Source organism: Ursus americanus, chromosome 35 (assembly GCF_024610735.1).
Source record: "Ursus americanus isolate L20-20 chromosome 35, mUrsAme1.1.p, whole genome shotgun sequence".
Lineage (NCBI taxonomy): Eukaryota > Metazoa > Chordata > Mammalia > Carnivora > Ursidae > Ursus > Ursus americanus.
Window position 1 is genome coordinate 23315640 of NC_142161.1, and position 14846 is coordinate 23330485.

The following is a 14846-nucleotide window of genomic DNA, read 5'->3' on the forward strand; positions in this document are numbered from 1 at the left end:
ATTTGCTATGTCATTGTTTATTGGAAATAATTTAAATGGAGTTATTTGTTTTTACTATTTGCCTTCTGGTTGAGTACACTCTGGCCTCCCATTCTAACTTTTAAAGATTTTGCTTTCTTGTTAATATCTCGTAATGCTTAGCAGAGGACATTGTATATAGCATAAACATTTTTGATTAGTGTGAAAAAAACCATGTTCAACTAAAACTTTTGTTATACTTTTTGGTAATGGATGCATTTAGAGGAGACCGGTGGGCTCAATTTGGAACATCATACTTGGCTATTCCAGCAAAATTTTCAGCCTCTTATTTGAAGTTAACAGTTGAAGGTATTCCTTCCTGTATTACACACTGACTACAATATAGGAGATTGCCTAGTATTATGTGGAGAAAGGAAGCAATGCATGGTTTAGACATATAACGTTCTGGGCTGCACTAGTGTTTCTGCCACATTAGCATAGGGGCAGGTCCTTAGAGTAATGTAGTAACATATCAAATCACCAGAAGCTTTCTTTCTTTCTTTCTTTCTTTTTTTTTTTAGTTGTGTTTATTGACTTGGAAATTGTAGCTACAGTGACTTACATGCAGTTGGATAATTATCGTGTTAGTATCCTGTTTACTAGTCTGTGTGTAGCATAGATTTCTTGGATATTATAGCAATTTTCAGTACGGAATGTGAGAAGACTAAATAGTACTTTAAATAAAGATAGATCTTGGTGTCTGAGCACTTGCTATATTTAGTGTAGCAAATGTCTTTGCTTTATCCTATTTGACAAGGCTTTTGAATTTGGCATATTTTCCATGTCATTGTAAGAAGGGTTTTCATAATACTTTCTCTCTCTCTCTCCCCCACCCCATTCTCTGTGTGTGGGGTTTTTTTTTTTTTTTCCCCTCTCAGTAGTTTAGGAAACTTGGCTTAAAAATAATAAGTAACAAAATCATTTAGCTTATTAAAATATAGGGAAAGAGAATTTCAATTTTAATCTCAGTGATCACTAAATCAATAATTAAATAATACTGAAATTAAAGGGAAAATTATTTAAATTAGTGAGCCCATGTCTTTCTTGAATAGGATAAGCCCTCTAAATATGGTAATTGGTTGTAAAAGGTTGTGGGTATTTTTTTTTTTTTCTTTGAGGGAAAACTAACTTTTTGCTTCTTTGTCTCCATGTTATTTTTGGGAGGGACACTGAATATTATCATGAACTCAAAAGTAGATTTATAAAGAAAAAATTATCCTAGATAATAATCAGCCAATTGAATTTTGTCCTATTAGTACAGTGGAAAGAACAGGATTATATTTGTTTGGTCTTCCACATAAAAACACTTTGTTTCTTCAAGCATTGTGAAGCCAGTGGGATTCATCTTTTGCATAAAAGTGGGTTAACCACAATGCTCATTGAAAACGGCTTACTCAGGTTGCTGTCAAGCCTTGCAGCCAATATAAATGCCTTCAGCCAGATATAAATGCAGCCCATGCATTAAAAAATATTAAAACACTTAATGGCACAAGCTTATAGATGGTATTCAAGTTTCATTCAGGCTCTGGTATCTGAAAGTCTCTTATGACTTTCCTATTTCCTTTTGCTTCAGGACATTGAAATAAGCCTGACTCAGAGACAAGATATGCATATTTATACATGTTTTATAAGAACAACTAACCTTGAAAAAATGTAGAATAACTCAGAGAAGGCTGAATTATGCTTACTTTTCAAATTCCCAATAGTCCTTTATTTTCTGAACAGTGATTTAAAGCCCTTGTGAGTGAAGAGCTTTTGAAAGGGGCATTTATTAATGTGTTCAATATATTTATTTATGACCAAATATATTTTAAAAACAGCATGTGTCCTAGATTTGGAAAATGTTGTTAGGCTTCTTTAGTGTTATTTTACTTGCTTTGGAAGACTTACAGTCTCAGTAAGTATTTTAATTTTGACTGGAGAAAAAGGAGGAAAGATGAAAAAAGGAAACCCACTAAAGCGTTTTTAGTGTACAGTTGTTTATTCAGAATTCTCGTTACCAGAAGTCTCAAATAGCATTTCTGTAAATCACATATGCAGTGATAATTGATTTTTGTAATGGTAAGTTTTAGTTATTGCTACATATTGAAGAGCCTCTGAATCATTAAAGAAACATTATTATTAGATTAGTTTTAATATCAAGTGTTTAACATTATATCTCCTTTCAGGATACAATGTATCATTCCAAAGATAAAAATTTACCTTTCAAATTCACACATGCCTGAGAAAGCTGTGCAGGGCTGGTTAAACATCCCTTATGTTAGCACATGCTAGATTGAAAAGGACCCTCTTCTCTCTCCCTCTAATGGTTTCAGCAGTGCCATCATATTTAGAAACATGAGTCTGCATAGTAGCTGAGTCCATCCTGATCATATCTGGTTTTAAGAAACCAGGTCGTTGGCCCAGTTTGGACTGTCCTCTGCATTGGTCTCCCCATGCATCTGCCTCCCTTGCCGCCTCCTTTCCCCAGTGCATCTTTCACAACTTTGGAACAATAATATTTCTAAAATACGCTTTCATTTGTGCCACACTTCTGCTCATGAACCAGCACCTGCCATGTGTTCCTTCTCTGCTCCCCTCCCCCACTTCATTTCAATCTCTTTTCTGGTTGGCATCTAAGTTTGAGGTGGTGGTCAATGGGGGATAGAAAAGAGTGTCAAAAGGAAAAGAAAAGATACAAGAGAAGAGAAGATGAAACAATTAAAAGAATAAATTTGGATTCTTGGACAATCAGGATAAATGACTTAAATGATTTATAATTTATATAGTTAGTCTGTATTATGCCATGTTGGAAATATTGTTTTGATATTCTCAAGATGGTTTTGTCTAGTTTAGAGTATGAACTGGGCTATTTCCTTTGTTAGATATTATGGATGATTTTGATGCTTTGGAAACCAATGAATGATGACCCAGTTAATATGTATCTCCAATATTATTGGTATTTTAATTTTCACTTATGCATAATTACATCTGTTATCTGGAAAATATAAGATAGTCTGACAAACTATCCTCTAGAATCTGGTGGGGAAGGATCATTTCCCTCTTACTCCCCATGTGGCTGTGCCCCATGCATAAATAGATAAGTAATAGATTCTGAAAAGAGGTATGTGTTGGGCAAGACAAAATTGAGATTGGGGAAAGTTTTCACTCACACCACATTTACCTTTTCTGTACGGCATTTCACTTTACATTCCATCCTCCCGGTACTATCTTGTTATTTCAGACACTTTTTTGCCTTTCACTTTTTCCCTACTGCAGCTTCCTTGCCTAAACAAGAGAGGTTAAACTTTACTGAATTCTACTTTATGTTAACTGTGCTTACATTTTAAACCATGTTTATTGTAAAATAAAACACAGATACAGAAAATCACCCAAATCAAATGTATGGCTTAATGAATTATTATAGGGTAAGCATCACCCAGGACAAGAAATAGAACTTTCTCAGCTACCCGAGAAGCCCCTTCTATTTGCACCATCCCAGTTATAGTCCTTTTCTCCTGCCATTATCCTGACTTTTAAAGTAGTGACTTCTTTGCACTTTTCTTTTTATAGTTTTGTCACTAAATATGTATCATTAGACACTAGAATTTAGTTTACAGTTTTGAAAATTTGACATGATTTTAAGTCTTTAAAACATCTATGTTCCTCTTCCACCCATTTCATTTCATTACACTATATCTGTTAAAAAACCTGGGAAATTTGGTCTGTAGAATTTCCCACTGTCTGGATTTTGATGATGCTATCCTTGTGGTATAGTTCAATATGTTTCTTTGTCATGGATATTTTTTGCCCATTGTCTACTAAATCCAGAGGGTAGATCTGACTTAGGCTTGATTCTTTTGACAAATCTGTACATTGTATTTGGTATGATTATAGGAAGTATAAGCCTAGTTTTCTCTCTTTTTGTGATTTTAACCATCATTGATGTTGAATACCTATTTAAATCATCATTGGCATTTGAATGCTGTTTTCTAATTCTACCATTTCTTTTTTTCATTTATTAGGATATTTTTATAAAGAAACACTTCCCTTCATCACCCATTTAATTAACTAATTCTATAGTTCATATAGAAAAAGCTAGGTAAATGTTACTTCTGTCCCTTTATTTACTAGTTTTTAAGGTAATGAGTTTTTTTCTCTATCGTCATTGGAAGGTGACCAATGTTTAAAATATTATTATGAATTCATGAATTTGAATGTAGTTGATGGATTTCAACTCATTGCAACTTGTATCATTGTTAAAGCTCACATTTTATGTGATTAACCCTATTTAATCTTTATGTTACTTCTCATTATTATCTAGCTAGGCATGGCCTTTTCAATAACTGAATCTTTTTTGTTGATTTAATTCTTTCATCTTCTATTCCTCCTACAGAATGTAAGCAACTTTATGTAATATAAGTGTTGCAATAAAAGAAACATATGTTTATTGTGAAAAACTATTTAAAAATTAAAAGAAGGATGCCTGGGTGGCTCAGTTGGTTGAGCATTCAACTCTTGGTTTTGGCTCAGGTTGTGATATCATGGGTTGTAAGATGGAGTCTGGAGTTAGACTCCATGCTCAGTGAGGAGTCTGCTTAAAGATTCTTTCTCTCTGCCCCTCCCCCTACTTGTGCACGTGCTCTCTCTCAAATAAATAAATAAATCTTTAAGAAAATTAAAAGAAAATAAAATCAACTTATAACTCACCACTCAAAACTAGCCACTGTCACATTTTGCTCAATAATCTTCCAGAATTTTCTATGCATAATATGTAGATTTGAAATCTTATCCTTTGTTCTATTTTATGATATATATAATTAATGTATTTTCAGGTGAATAAATACAGACTACATCATTACTTTTAATGTATGGATATAAGTTAATGGACATTTGGTTTCTATTTTTCCATAAAAAATAATGCTACTGAATAGTCACTGAATATGATGCTATAAGAAATAATTGCTTTTGTATTAGAGATGCCAGACATTTCCTGCCCCAACCATATATCTTTAGAAATTTCTGATGAAGCCACAGATAAAAGGCTGGCATCCATGATCTATAAAGAACTTCTCAAACACAATACATGAGAAACAAATAATCAAATCAAAAAATAGGCAGAAGGTATGAACAGACACTTTTCCAATGAAGACATACAAATGACTAACAGACACATGAAAAAATGTTCAAAATCATTAGCCGTCAGGGAAATTCAAATCAAAACCACATTGAGATACCACCTTACGCCAGTTAGAATGGCAAAAATTGACAAGGCAAGAAACAACAAATGTTGGAGAGAATGTGGAGAAAGGGGAACCCTCTTACACTGTTGGTGGGAATGCAAGTTGGTACAGGCACATTGGAACACAGTGTGGAGGTCCCTCAAAAAGTTAAAAATAGAGCTACTCTATGATCCAGCAATTGCCTTACTGGGTATTTACCCCAAAGATACAGATGTAGTGAAGAGAAGGGCCATATGCACCCCAATGTTCATAGCAGCATTTTCCACAATAGCTAAACTGTGGAAGGAGCCGAGATGCCCTTCAACAGATGAATGGATAAAGAAGGTGTGGTCCATATATACAATGGAATATTACTCAGCCATCAGAAAGAATGATTACCCAACATTTGCAGCAACATGGATGGGACTGGAGGAGATAATGCTAAGTGAAATAAGTAAAGCAGAAAAAGACAATTATCATATGGATTCATTCATGTATGGAACATAAGGAACAGCAGGGAGATGGGTAGGAGAAGGAAGGGAAGAATGAAGGGGGTGTAAACAGAAGGGGGAATGAACCACCAGAGACTATGGACTCTGGGAAACAAACAGGGTTTCAGAGGGGAGGGAGGTGGGAGGTTGGGCTAGGCTGGTGCTGGGTATTAAGGAGGGCACTTATATGCAAACAATGAATCATGGACCACTACATCAAAAACTAATGATGTACTGTATGGTGACTAACATAACATAAAAAAAAATTTTAAAAAAGAAATTTCTGAATAGGCATGGAAACAGGACATTGTATACCCCTCCCCCCACAACTGGGGTATTAATAAGGGTTTTATAAGGCAGCTTAACCCAAAGTGATGAGATGAGTAGTAGCAATCGGATTTCTTGCTTAACAATTAGGAACTGTGAAGTAATAAACTGTGCTAGTCACTGATAATTTAAGTTGGGGGCTATAGTATCCATATTTGACCATGTGCGACTTGAAGTTTACAAAGAAATAACAAGTCTATTGAAAGAGGAAAAAAAATACAGCAGACATACAGAGCACCTGCTATGTGCCACTCACTGTTCTAGCTGCTTGGGATACATCAGTGAATAAAACAGTGATCTCTGTTTTCACGGAACATACATTCTAGAGATGAGAGACAATAAGCAACTGATAATTTAAGCCAACAGTATAGCATATTAGAGTCATATGGAAATAAGGAAAAGGAGGGCAGAATAGGGGGGCATGGAACACAGGTTGTAGGGGTGGATGATGTGTCTTTTATGAAACAAATGGAGAAACTCATTGCCCTGGTTCTGGTAACTCTCCAGTTAGTAACTCTAGTTTGCATGAATCCTGTCCAGCTATACTCATTTATAGTGCTTGGCTTTTGTGACATTTAGGTATCCTTCAATAAATCTTCTTTTTAATTTTAACTATCTTTTTTTTTAAAGATTTTATTTATTTATTTGACAGAGATAGAGACAGCCAGCGAGAGAGGGAACACAAGCAGGGGGAGTGGGAGAGGAAGAAGCAGGCTCATAGCGGAGGAGCCTGATGTGGGGCTTGATCCCATAACGCCGGGATCACGCCCTGAGCTGAAGGCAGACGCTTAACCACCGTGCCACCCAGGCACCCCTAATTTTAACTATCTTTAATCTGTTTCTGTTCTTTTCAACTTTGATGAAAACATTCTTATGTACTAATTTTTGGACACTTATCCAATTATTTTTCTAGGGTAATTTCCTGTAAGTGGATTACTGGATTAATGAGAATTCATATTCAAATTTTCAGGTATCTTTTGGCTGAATTTGTGTTTTACCTTCCCAGCTTCTGGTAATACTGAGGGGGATGATAAATATCCATGTGGCATATTGCCAAATATATAGTATATTAGACAGGGTCTAGTCAGGAACCAGAAACCACACCAGTCATTTGAGTAGGGGAAATTTGATAAAAAGATTTTTTTTATGAGATAAAAGGTGGGTAACTATTAAAAGAGATAAAATAGAACACCAAAATCTATAGAGGTAGCATCTCTAGAGAGTGGCTACTGTCCTGAGAGCTGAGGGGAAAGTCAAGGGAAGAACTGAGGGGTAGGTCCTGCAGGGCTGTGATTTAGAGCTTTAAGGAGAGGGTGTGGTTGCCACTGGACTGTGCTATTCACTACTATGGTGATGAAGGAGCTTGCTTTGAAAACTGAGAGCCGTCATTCTTATGGTGGTCTTTGCTGATGGGCACCTACTCCTGAACTGCCAGGAAAAACACTAGCTGCTGGGAACCCTGCAGGGCTCTTCTTCCACCTGCAGCTTGGCAGTGTCCCTCCAGGACTCTGGAATGGCTGTATCTAACAGTGAGCCAACTCGCACAATAGAAGTCTAGTCTGCACAGGGAAAACAAAGTGGGTTTGAAGTCGGGAAGCAATACATTGATACCTGCAAATGTGGTCAGTGTGTTCTGACTATGATTTAAATCCATTAACAGAATAGTTTTGATATAATAGAAGATAAGGCAAAAAAATCCTTTTGCTTTTCTCTATACAAAATAGTGTGTTTGGGTACAATCCTATTTTATCTGAAGCTATTTTGAGCCAGAGAAAAGTTTCTAATATTAAAAAATTCCATCTTTGGGCTATAATTCTGTATCACTATCTGGCAAAGTGATGGAATGGTTTGTTTCATCATTCAGTTTTACCACCCGAGTGAAAACTAGATAGTGCTTGAGTCCAGAGAGAATTTTATTGATTTAAATTTAATACTGTGTATTAATCTTGCTGTGAACAGCCTTTCCTACTCATCAGATTCCCTATATACTGCTTACAATTATTTTCCATGTATAACCTGCAAGCCTTTTCAAATGCATTTGTCTCATGGGAATCCAAAAGCTCTAGAAGCATTATAGTGTGTATTTCAGTGGTTGCAATTTCAAGGTGCGGCAACACTTGGTGAGACCATCACAATTCATCTGCTGTCTCTTAGGGATGTAGTAAATTGTCCAATGAATTAGATATTTTTTCCGTATTTATTTCTCTTTTCCCCTCCACATTGCAACTGCTCAACAAATTATAATAATATAAAGAAAGAAAATTATTCTAAAATGGTATTTGACTACAAGTGTTATTTATATAGAATAGTAATCACTGCTGATTTTTTTAATGAGTAAAAGCCTTCCTCTTATTAGCATCTTACATTATACAGTCTGAATTCAAACTCCCATCCTGTCTCACTTATACTATTAGGTTAGCCTACTAAATTGTTGTCAGTACTCTATTCTTATGTGCCCCAAATCTGCCTTCCATACTTCATCTCACGTCTTTCCAAAAGACCTGATCTTGTTCCATATCAGCTCTTCTCCAGGATTTAAAAACTCCCAGTTGCTCCCCAGTGACTAAGTTCCTTTGTGAGGAGACCATAATCCCCAACTGCTCACACCCTTATATTCTGCACCTCAGTTGCCTGACCCATTGGCCATTTTGTATAAGTGATACTATTTTGTGCCTACTGGATTTCTACTCGTCCTCCAGACCCAGACTAAGGTTTGCCATAAAGATGCTTTGGAAAGAGTTCCTTAGTCTCTGCCACCAGTGTTTTATTGCAGTACTCAGAGAGTTCAAATATTTGAGCACTTACTGTGTACAACAGTAAAGAACAGAGAGTGATGAGGTAAAAAGATGGGTGATTTTAGGGAGGATGACTGACTTCTCTGAAGTAATGTTGAGCAGAGAGGTGAATGAACAGATGGACTGAACCAAGTGGTTGTCTGGGAGAAGAGCATTTCAGGCATCGGGTATAGAAAGTGCAAAGGCCCTGAGGTAGGAAAGTGCTTTGGTATAGAAGGAATAACATGGAGAATGTTTGGCAGAAGAGGGAGCAAGGGGGAGTAGTTAAAGACAAGGTTGGATACTGACGTGGGTTGAAGGCAGATCACATAAGACCTTGTAGGCCATGGAAAAGATTTTGGGTTTTATTCTGAGTGAGATGGGATATGAAATATTGTGTAAGAGGTTATAGGGTTAAGTCCTTCTCCCCCATTTGCTTTCGTGGTAAAAAAAACCTAATTCTTTAGAACACAGGAACATGACATTTTTCAGTTAAAATCCTTTTCACTTTTGCAGCAAAACCTGATGGGCAACAGCGGGTTAACCTGCTTTTTTGCCTTTTGTGTGTAGGAGATATATTTAGGTGAAAGGAAATGATGATTCTTGGAAAAATCAATTTCTTCTTATCAAATCTCTGAAAACAAAAAAGGCTTACAATTTTTGCAATTCCTTGGAAAACAGCCTGTATTCAGTAGTAGTTTTTGATCATGTTTTAACCCATATTGATCAAATCAAAGTGTTGCAATGGCTCATTGTTTTTGTTTTGTTTATCACTTTATGTCTGAATACATAGGCTATATTTGTGATTTAAATTACTCTTTAAAAATTCATAGTAAAACCTTGACAGAAGCAACAAAAATAGAAACAGATGTATACAATTGTTTTCACTATGGAAAGGACTTTTTAAAAAGAGAAAAGATCTTTATTGTTTTATAGAATGAATTAATGTGCAATTTGCATGACTTTTGCAACTTAACAGAAATTCTAAAAATAATATAAGATATAATGTACCTGGAATTTTAACTGACTTTAAAAAATCAAAATAATATTTTAAAATCATGGAACAGCCTTATGATTAAAATCAAAGCGTATGTTAGAAATTCTGTGTGACAGTCAGGGATATGGAAATCTCAATACTGCTATAGTTTGCCCAATAAAGTTGATATGGTTATGTCATTCACTTTATATTATGTGGCCTATTACAGTTTTGATATGAATTTTAGAAGTCCAGTACCAAAACTGAAACTGTTATTTCTTTTTAATAACTGAGGATTTTACATGACTTAACATCTAAACCTACCACACAAATTGGTCAATAAAAAATTTAGTTTCGACAACATTAGAATAACAACAAAAAAGTTCAACCAAATAAAACTGTACCAAAGAGATTTAAAGGGCATTAGAATCCAATGGGGAAAATGGGTGAAGGGAAGTGGGAGATACAGGCTTGGAATGAGTGTCGTAGGAAAGAAAGGCCTGGCAGAAGGAATACAGTCAATGATATTTTAATAGTGTTGTATGTGGACAGATGGTACACTTGTGAGTATAGCATGATATATAAACTTCTGGAACTACTACGTTGTACACTGAAAACTAATGTAACATTGTGTGTCAACTATACTCAAGTTAAAAAAAAACTTTTTAAATGTATTAAAAGGAAAAAAGTAAGGTTCCAATTCAACATAAAGCATAAAGCAACTATGTTTTACAAAAATCTTCTATGAATAATGCTAATAATGATGATGATAATAATAACTGAAGGGGAAAAAAAGAATCCAGTGGGAGCATGGATTTTAATGCATGCTCATGTTTCTACTGCCCCAAATCTTATACTCAGTACAAGAAGGTGGTGGTGATGAAATGGGTCTCCTGATATGTTTAAAAGTAATCACACCAGAAAAGGAGAGACAGGCATGAACCAGCATGAAACTTTCTCTGAAAATATTTTAAAGAGTTGTCCTCCCCTACACTTATTATATATTAGATATAGTTTATTCATTTTGAATACTTGATGTTTTGTCAAAAAATAGAATATTTCTGTTCTTTTGAAGTCTCATATTAAAGTTTCCATACTTCCCAGAATTTCATTAGAGTTCCAGAAGATGTTAAACATAAAACTAGATTTTTTAAATTTTATTTTTTATGATGTTCAATTCGCCAATATATAGTACATCATTAGATTTTGATGTAGTGTTCAACGATTCATTTAAAACTAGATTTTTAAAAAACTTGCTGAATTAGTATTCCATTCATGTTCAAGTTAGACAAAGCCCATATGATCCAACAAGCACCATTTCATTGACAATTCTTTCTGACATTCTTTTGGGGTGTGTGTGTGTGTGTTTGTGCGTGTGTTTTCAAACAACCGAAGAAGTTAATATTGAAGAAATCAGAATGATTTGTGACTTAGCCCATACACTCAGAGTGATAACTTTTGAATAAAGCATACTGCAGTGAATTTGGTCAGAGAGAATGACTAGCAGAGGGAAAAAGCCCATGTTCAGTCCGCTTTGATGTGGCCCAGCTACCTGGTCAGGCTGTGTGTAAGATTCCCAGGAGTTCCAGATGACAGTTAACCAGCTGTCAAAATACTCGGGGAAAAATTAGCCTGCCTGAATGCTTTTGTTGTGATGTGTTCTCATCCTTCTGTGCCACACTTTGTTCTGGCCTCAAAGTACTTGGGATAGTTTCAGGAAGATCGTGGAGACAGAAAACACTTTGCTGGGCAGGTGGCATTGGGGGAGGAGGTGGTAGATAGGTTCTGTCTGGTAATTTTGTATCCAAGGGGCGTATTTTTACTATGTCTTACTATGTTTAATCCCCAGTTCCCATGATTGGTAGTCAAGAAAGTCAGGACAAAAGATTCGGAAAACTTAAAAATGCGCCAACAAGTGGTCTTGCAAAGGGTAGTAAAAGTCAGGATCTGTAGAAACCAGGAATGGGAAATTCTTAAAAAAAGAAATTACGATACTTTTGTAAGAAAACTAGTAAGAAGATGCAGGAATGGGGTTAATTAAAGAAAGGGAGATAGAAATACTGAGAAAGAAATAGGGTAGATGAACAAACATCCAATTTTCTTTACATTGAGTAAAGCTTCCGCAGCCATTTTTCACAGTTTGTGACAGAAAAATTTGTCTGTGATACAAGAGTCCCTAACAACACGAAATGTTCAGACTTTCTGCATTTTCTGAACATGGATGATTCCTTTCACATGGCTTGGCCCTTTAGAGATGTTCTTGTAACCGCATTTCTCCTGCTAATCAACCCGGCAGGCCTTGGAGGTTATTAACACTGCCCTACTTTCAAAGTCCTGAGCTGAAGCCCCAGGATATCTAGTTGGATAGAGAAAGCCAGAGAGAGGAAATGGCAGCATTTCTATGTCTTTACGGGGAAGAAATCATCCCTGTTAATTAAACGAAGAGTTTGAAAGGTGCTTGGAGAATTGTTTGTAGCTCTCCTGTGGAAAAAGTTTTCTTTGTCTTGTCTTTGGAAGTAGAGACTCCAGTTCAAGTTTTTCCTTTGTGAGTTAGAATCTGAACCTTTTTCACTAAGGAAAATTAATTCTTTACAATTAAATCTCTAAGTATAAATAAAAATCATAGATCTCAAATGTAGGTTTGGATTAAATACCGCTCTAGTCTTTTAATTAGAGCTCTGAGAAAATGGTTTAGAGATCGAAAACAGTGGCATATGTCATAGTCAAAAGGCCAATTTTTAACTGGATTTTTAACTGTCATTTGTGTGATCTCTCCTTGATTACCTGCTATAAATTCTGGGGGTTGAGAATGGTGTCTACAATTAGCTGGGGCACCAGACCCTGGGCCTACTCCTTTTTGGGCATTACCATTTTGCCCATCAAATGGAATGGAAGGGCAGCTCTGGGATACCAAAGTAAGTCTTCCACTGTTTGCTAAACAATGGAAAGAGCTTGCATTTTGGAGCCAAAGCTGGGTTCGCATTTCTGCCTGCCCTCTTTCTAGTTGTGTGGACCCTAGGAAGGTTGCTTATTTCTTCAACTCTCATTAGAAATGTGAGAATTTTGTACACTGGTTGTGTTGTCTGAGACGCTGCCATGCACCTGGTAGGCAATTTTTAAATAATAGCTACTTTAGTATTTAGGCATTGATTAATAAAATATTGTCACTTTGAATCTTTTCTTTGGGTTGAAGTCATCTAGTGTTTATGTACATCTTCATTTTTGACTCAGGTACTTAAAGATTCAGGCATTTGGAAGAGATGGGTTTACTAGATCTTCAAATTATTTGGATGCAAGTTTTCACAGAGTAGGCATTAAATTGCATTTTGAGCACTCATCTCCAAGATCATCTTCTCAAACCACCCCCTCTCCCCGGTACACTGCTTATCAGGGAGAACTACATATGTTGCATTCTGATTTTTCTCTGCACTGTGGTAGCTATTGAACAAAATATTGCTGACTTCTCTTTCTTTATCCTCTACCTCAGGGCTCAATACAAACATATGTACAGCACCCTTACCTCACTTACGCAGCAGACTGATAACTCCCTCCTAGTCTCTAATTAAGCCCTCCTTTGCATTTAGAGTCCCTAAGTTAAACTCACTCTCCCCTGGCTGTTGTCACTTGCATTGGTATAAATAGTAATTGTTCAAGGTCACTTAAGATTACCTTTTTAATAGCTTCTGATTCTTCAGCTGTTTTATAAGTTGGCCAGAGACTTTTAAAGTTGCCAGGATTCTTTTCACCAGAATATTTAAAATATGTGAAACAAAAATTTCAAACAACAATATACTGAAGATTTTTCTTATTAAAATCATTTGTTTCTGATGTTGCAATTATTTATTGTGCTTCAACTAAGTAGTAAATGTATAAATAAAGATGGCTGTTTTTGTAGTGCTCTAAGAAATAGAATAAAATTAACAAGAAAATCAATTCTGCTTATTGACCAGACTTTGAAAAGGATCTGTATAAAGCAGGGTTGGCAAACGATAGCCTGTCAAAGCTGGCCCACGGTCTGTGCAGGGCTTGCAACCTAAGAATGGTTTTTACATATTAAATGGTTGAAAAAGCATCAAAGGTTGAACGGTATTTTTTTAAAGTAGAATAATATTTCACAAGACATGAAAATAACATAAACCCCAAATTTCAGTGTCATAGAGTTTTGTTGGAACATAGCCATTCTCGTTTGTTTACGTTGTCTGTGGTTGCTCCTGTGCTGTGTTGTCAGTGTTTAGTGGTTGTGACAGAGATTGTATGTATGGTCTGCAAAGCCTAAAATATTTACTACCTGACCCTTTATAGGGAAAGCTTGCTGGCCTCTGGTCTAAAGCCTTCCCTGTAGGGAATGCCATTTATCTATTTTATGATTTATATTATACTTTCCTAAGTGTTTAGGCTTCTTCTGTGTTATTAAATGATTTGTCTAACACCCAATGTAAGTGGCAGAGCTTGGGTTTCACATATCTTCTCAACAAGACCAACATTTTACATTTAATGAAAAAAAGTAAAAAATGTTCATGTTGGAAGAAAAACGTGTATTTTAAACATATACAACGATTTTTCTGTTTGAACTATCCAATAGCATTTATTCAGACCCGAGAATTGCCCAAGTAATTTATAAGGACCTTATCCTTGGTTTATTTACAATATAATAGATTGGGGAATAAATACATTCATGAAATAGCTGGCGAAATACAGAGTGAATCCATGATATCAAGCTACAGATTTTGTACACACATGCAAGTGAATGCTGCAGAATGGATAGTATGAAATGGGGTTAATCTGGAAAAGAGTTAAAGAGTGGTATTTTCCTTCTAACTTTTGTAATGTGTACTTTTAAATTTTGTCCTAAAGATTCAAAATGACATCAAACATAAAATGGAACCTGTTAGATAAACTAGGATAAGTCAGTTTTGTACATTTTCTTTTATGCTAATTTCTGAATAAATGGTATTCAATAAATTGTAGTTATCATTACTATATGATATTTTCAGTGAAAAACAGATTGAAAATTCGTAAAGGTAGGGAGAGAATATTTGAGGAGTAAATGACTAATTTT

General features: G+C 35.6%; 1 long non-coding RNA gene across 1 annotated transcript in view; it reads left to right on the top strand.

The window, feature by feature from the left end:
• Positions 1 to 14846, top strand: part of LOC148107131 (uncharacterized) — a 431471-nt gene that overhangs the window by 236094 nt on the left and 180531 nt on the right. The gene's annotated exons all lie outside the window — the stretch shown is intronic.